General features: G+C 32.1%; 1 pseudogene; it reads left to right on the top strand.

The window, feature by feature from the left end:
- Positions 1-6076: 6076 nt before the first annotated feature.
- LOC122106415 lies at positions 6077-6173 on the top strand (annotated as a pseudogene).
- The last annotated feature ends 841 nt before the right edge of the window (positions 6174-7014 follow it).

Here is a 7014-nt window from a genome sequence, read left to right as displayed (position 1 = left end):
TGAATTAAGGAATTTTAAGGTGTCCCTTACAAGTTGGAAACTGTTGGGCTAGTATGACTTTATGGCATAAATCTTGGGATTGATGGTCATAGACATAATAGCTTACTCTTATAAAAAATTGCTTACTCTTGAATAATTAATTATTACACATGCTTCACAGTTTTATCCTCTATCAGAATGTGGCTATTTTTCTATTTACTTCTCAATCTGTAACATCCCATTGGAAACTGCATCTATTGCAGAAGTACATAACATGCAAACAGGTACTGTTTTGAATCTCTTAGGTATGTTGAGAATTTAAAAATGAGTAGTTATTAGTCATAGGAATTTTGAAGAACACATATATTCTGTCCTCTTAAAAACTTACTTACTTTTAAAAGTTATGGGTTTCCATAGCATTAAACTGTTTTCTGTTTTAGAATGAGAAAATACTAAATTTATTCTTTTTTGAAAAATTTGGCAAGTATATTGTGAAAATATTGTCTAGTTGGATAACATGCAAGTTGATTACCCTCTGATAAAGAAGGGGTAATTAATTCAAAGTAGATGCCAAATAGTATTGATTTTTAAAATGTTACTACATAAAGAATATTATTTACTGTGCCAATACAGTGAAATTATATTTTATGCAGCTTATTTTTTCAATTTTATTATAAAAAAGATGTACAGTGGGGTTACAATAATTGTAAGGTACTAAATCATAACTTTCCAAACTTGGTAACACTCCCTCATTTTTCTCACAGTTTTCCTTCACCCCTTCACCGCTCACAAGTTGTGAAGTACATTTCCAAAATATTGTCTTGTGAGTATTGCTACTGCATTGATTTGCCTTTTGTCCTTTGTCTCACCATTATGCTCACCATTGTCTCACCATACAGCAGGGATAAACCATAGAGGAACACCCCAAAGAAAACAGAAATCACATAGTTCATCAAAAACAACAACCACAAATGAAAAAAAAATCTGGTTCTTTATTTTCTAATTCATTTTGCTTAGCATCTTCTAATATGGTAATATATACGCATAACAAAGCCACTAGAAAATAATAGCTGCATGGATACTATATCATGAAAACAGCATGTTAACATTTTGATGGTAAAGGTGGAATTAGGATTGGTGAATTTGCGGTTCTGATAAAGGATTTTCAAGGGTTTTAAAGTTATGACAAGTAAAATTTAACTGTTCAAAATTTTTAACAACTTAGCCTATTAAGAAAATTTAAAATTGCCTGGAAGAATAGGTTTTCATGCAAAGAAATCCAAGGAGACTTAGTAGAGAGGGAGCAATGTGGATGAAGATGGCTCTTTTTCACACTAAACAAACAAACCTCAGAAACCTTGCTGTAAGTCCTGTAGGTTCCCTTAGAATTGTCCTTACCCAGGAACTATATTCTCACTGTTTGAAACCAGATTGTATTGGAATTTAAATTAAAAGTTCTTAAAAAAATAAGGCATCAAAATTTGTAAATTTACCTTTAATAACCAAACAGTAATTCTCTGAAAAAGATAATTTGAGTCAAAATATTTAGGGAGAAAATGCCCTCCACAATAAAAGAAGGTGTTGGTATTACACATTTCTGTTTGTAACACTTTCCACAATGTCTTTGGACGTGAAGCAGTGAAACACAGAAAAAAATTCTGATTGGAAAATTCAAACCAATGATTTGACATTTCTAAGTGGCTCACAAAAAATAATATTCTTATTAATTTGAGATAGTGAAGACTTCTTTTATTACATATGCCAAAAAGTTTAGAAAAGAATTGAGCAAATGGAAAAAATAATAAAAAAAATTTCTTAGAAGCCTTAGCTAAGCATAATGACTTCAGCAGTGAAGGGAGGCCAAAACTTTTTGATATAAATTGTGTTAGTATTTTTACTCCCTAAAGTGATTTTACAGAGTGCATTTGGCTCACTACAATGCAGAACTGATTGAATGAAGACATGAAAATATATTCCACATCCAAATGAGGCAACTTAAAGAGTTTTAAAAGAGAAATAATGAAGATGTAGCAGTGGTGGAGCCCATATGGTCCTTCAGCTTCACCAGACTTGAAGCCAAGAACCTGTGATTAATTGGAACTCCTGCAAAAGATAAGAGGACATAGAAGTAGGACATAGAAGCATTGTCCTTTTGTAACAGACACTTTCTTCCAAGGTATCGGTGATTTAACTCTATTCTCCTCCATACAACTTGGTGAACAAATGCAAGACCAAGAGAGAAATAATCTAGTGAAATAATTTTGCATAGAATAACTTCACTGTTCCTGATATGGTATCTAAGGAGAATCTTAAGAGAGAAGATAAAAAGTGCAGTATTTTTTGGTTTCCTCTAAGCATCTTGTTAGCAAATATATCTTTGAGGTTAGACAATTCTGATTGAACCAACAAGTGATGGAGTACTTATTTTTGTGGGCACTTTAGATACAAGAAGTCTTTCAAGGTAAAAGAAAAAATATATAGCCAAATATTTGTGATCACAGCCTCTTGGACAGTTTTCTGGAGACAAAGATTTACTTTAGATTTCTCCTCATTAACATAGATGTTGTTTCATGGCAACCAAATGCAAGAGGGAAGTTTTATGGACTCACTTGGCCAATTAAACAGCATGAAAGAAGAAAATGGCAAATAATATTTAATGAAATTACTTTGACCAATTACTTTGCCAGAAGAAAGAAGAAAAAATATAATTCAAAAGCAATTTGACTTAAAAGTATCAAGAAAGAGTAGTGAAGAGAGATTAGAGAAAATATAGAGGATTGTTTTCTCTCCAGTGGAGTAATGGGTTCTTGATCTTGTTTCTTCCATTCTACCTCACAAGCTACCAAGTGTGTCTCAGGACTGGATTATCCAGTTCAGACAGAAAACTCGTAGAAGAAAGATACTGTTTGCAGCAGATATAGGTGATTTATAACCTTAGACAATCTAATTCTGTTCAAAATTCTCCCTATCCCAAACTTCCCTCTTTGAACAGCTTTGTTTGCTTTTCCCAAGACTGCCCTTCATTAACTGATTAAAATTTTGAGTGGTCATATTCATACTCTCTAGAGATTGCTGTTTGGTTGTGATTTTTGTGTGTTTTTGTTTCTTGTTGTGTTTTTTAACTGAATTTTAAAGGGTTGTGCAATTGTGTTACAATTAAATATATCCATCTAATTGTCCAATGCTCCTAGATCAGAGTCACTCCTTCCATCATTCTCAACCAACCCTTTCTCCAAGATTTATTTCCAATTTACCACTTCCTTCATCATATGTGTACATTCAGTATTCTAACTGTACCTGCCCCTTGTTCATTTTTCATTCATTCTATGTCTTTACTATAATTCCTCTCTGGTTTCAACTTCCTGATTGTCATTCTGTTAAACTGTCTATTAATACTTTGAAAAGTTTATATACATTCCATGGAGTTTCAATCCTGCATATTCTTTAACTGATGCCAGTTTATATTTCCATAATTCATTCATCTTCAGCAACAATTTGCAAGACTGGAGATGGGAAGCACCTAAACATGATTTTATTCTCAACTGTTTGTAAGGTTAATCTTTAGTCAAAAAGAAAGTTAAAAAATGGCTTAGAATGTATTCCTAACTATGAATTTTTATAAATGGCTTTGTACAATGGTGTGATTCTTTTATTTTACATGGAATAATATTTTCTACTACCTATAAGTTTTGGAAATAGAAGAAAATTAAAATTTATTCCTAGAGAGGAATATGATAGAAGTAGAAGACAGATACTATGTTTGCCATATCTCTGATAAGTACCCATATTCAAGACTTCAAGTCATATTTCTTACTATGTTAGACAGAGGGAAAACATAAAATAACATATAATAAGGCAACTATTTGTGATTTTTTTAAAATGTACCTTATTAAATGGTGAAATTTATTAGCTAATGTTTGGGTTTGAAATTTAGGAGGTTGATCTATTTAACACATTTCTGAAAGGCTCTTACTGAAAAACACAAATTGTGGGTGGTAGTATTTCTACACTTTAATGAATGGTTGAACATGTTTGGCATTAGTGCTGTATAAATAATTCAACTCTATTTAACTTGCTCCCTACACTTGAAAAACTTGTAATGTCACTAAGTATCATCAACTTGTCAAATGTTATTTTGGAGAAATTGATTTTAAAAAGTATATTTGAAAATGAATATACTTTCAGATTAAATGTAGATTACCATTGACATTTTTATACCACAGAACCATGTTGTACTGAAGTCCCAGTGTTTTGAAGCACTCCTTAGTGCTTCAAATGTTTTTCTGAATTACATTTGACCTCTAAGTCAAGTTTTCGGGCTTTGGTAGACCAATTATGGATCTGTCCTTCCAGGAACTATTTTTGGCCCACTTATGTTGGAATAAAATCTTTCGTTAATCATAGGTGAGGGGTATTAAAAATAAACATATGACACTTTGTGAACTTGTTCACTCATATGGGCTGGTCATCTGTAAGTTGAATGTTTGAATTACAGTACTTTCTCTCAAATTTTGTGATCTCATCCTTCATTTTAAGTTGCCTTGCATTTCACAATTGTTTACTGCTAATTCCTGCATCTCAAGGAATTGGGGCCCTGAAATATAGGAAATGCGAAATTGAGATGGGTCTTCAATTACTTTGTGTTGATATGTTTCATGGGCCTTGGTGAAAAGTCTTGCCCCTGTTATCTGATGATGCAGGTATCTGGGACCTGGGATCCTAGGACCCATGGGTACTGCAGAAAAATAATATTTTTTAGACATCTTAGCAAAATTTGGGAATAATCAGTAGGAATGCTTCAGAAGTATGGAGAAAAACAGTTTGGGACAGGCGAGTTAAAACAATAAACAGAGCAGCAGAGTAAAATCCATTACAGATTAGAGGAAAACATTGTTTTTTTACCATTTGGATTCAGAAGGCAAAGAACAGTTATAATGTATCACAAGTTTATACTAAAAACATTGCATTGATACTTTTTATAGTCTAATATATATTTTAAACCTAATTATTTATATTCCAATTCTATTTATTGGAAAAAAGTAAATATCAATTTATTTGTCAAATTATCAACTAATTCTAGTAAGTTTCATTGTGTGAAATATAAAATCAGCACATATAAATGTAAAATGTATGACTATATATATTTAAAAGGCACACATTTTGCATTTTTCTGTTGTAGTTACTGTATCAAAGGCAACTCTGCTTTAAAGTATTATTCCATTATCTCTACCTCAGTGTTTGATAGAGTTAGACCTAAAGTTTTACCATTTGTAGATTTACAGCATGGAGGAAAGAGGAAACTCTGTGATTAAAACATTATCAATTTAATGCCTAATAACGAGGAGAAACATATGCACTTCTCCTGTAACTCTGAAAATATTTGGTTATAAAAAGGCAGTAGTGTAATTTCCTGCCTGGTTGGATCGTAGACAGGCCAGAACAAAAAGTAATCATGCATATGAACAATTTTTGCACCTTCTTGGCTTTAGCTACTTTTGAAATGGAAGGTATAATAAACAATTATATTTTGATAAAATACCTTCTAGTCTGAACAGTTCTGTTTGAACGGTTCATCTCTCTATGATCTCTTGTAACCAAGATTAGTTTTGTTCTAGTAAGAAAATCTTTGCTGTCAGGGTAAGATATTCTAGTTGGTCTGTTCCCACATGGAAGAAGGGTAAAGGCTCAGGTAGACATTTGTTCCAGTAACACCTCATTTGGGAAATTGTCAGCTGAAGAATTTTAGAAGTATCTCTTAAGCAATGCTTACTTTGAATCCATTAGGTCCACAATGCTAATTCAGTTGAATAAATAAGTACTTGAAAAAGCCATCACCTTTGGACATATCTATAAATAATTAAGAGTATGATCAAATACCAAATAAAAAGACTTAATATAGTCATTGACAAAAAAATTTTGCAAATGTGAGCAATCGACTGATCAATATAATTTTTTTCCACTATTCACAGAATTTAAGGGAAATAAGATCGATAGCATTGTTAGGAACAATAAGGTTTCCTTCTTACAAGTAGGCACCCATAGATATAAGCCTGTATAAAGATTGCATCATTAACTACTTAAATTTAGAGGATATTACGTGCTTCAGCAGCACGTATACTCAAATTACAATACAGAGATTAACATGGCACTTGCAAAAGGATAATATGAAAATTTGAGAAGTATTCCATATTTTTCATTCTTCAGATGCAAGAAATGAAAAACAGTTATTAAAAAGTTGATTACAAAATTACAAGTGTAACAATACACGTAATTCATATTATTAAATTTAGTTTGACATCAGTGTATTAAATCTTCACCTCAGAAAGGCGTTTACATAGCATAAACTTTACAAAACTTTTCAAATTAGACATCACTGACATTTTATCCCAAAGAAAAATAATATTAACACCTAGAAAAAAAGGAATCAAACTGTTCTATATGGAATGCAATCAGAAAGGACACATTAATGAACCTATATATTATAAAATAATGTAGAATTCAAAGTATATCTAGGAGAAAATAAATTATGAACATTATGCAAACATAGAATATAGAATATTTTAAAATATACTTTTTCAGACAAGCATCAGAAATATTTTAGTTTCTGTACTACTCATTTCAACAGGTAAATTAAAATTATTTCTGATTAAAAAATCACAAACTCTGAAGAAATTATTATACATGTATACAAAAACTATTGAATACATTTTTACATCCAAGGCAGGAAATTCACTTGGAAGAATTCCACGGAATCCATGAATTTTTACAGTAAAATATTGGTGCTGCCGGGCACTGGTGGCTCATGCCTATAATCCTAGCTACACAGGTGGCTGAGATCTGAGGATCATGGTTCAAAGCCAGCCTGGGAAGGAAAGTCTGTGGTACTGTTATCTCAAATAAACCACTAGAAAACTGGAAGTGGAGCTTTGTCTCAAGTGGTACAGAGCTCACCTTGAGCTGAAGAGCACAGGGATAGCTCCCAGGCCCAGAGCTCAAGCCCCATGATTGACCAAAAAAAAAGATATTGCTCTTATT

The sequence above is a fragment of the Dipodomys spectabilis genome, unplaced genomic scaffold, assembly GCF_019054845.1.
Source record: "Dipodomys spectabilis isolate Male_0828 unplaced genomic scaffold, ASM1905484v1 ptg000040l, whole genome shotgun sequence".
NCBI classification, from domain to species: Eukaryota; Metazoa; Chordata; class Mammalia; order Rodentia; family Heteromyidae; genus Dipodomys; species Dipodomys spectabilis.
The sequence above is the reverse complement of the archived record's forward strand: the minus strand, read 5'-3'. Positions and strand labels throughout refer to the sequence as shown.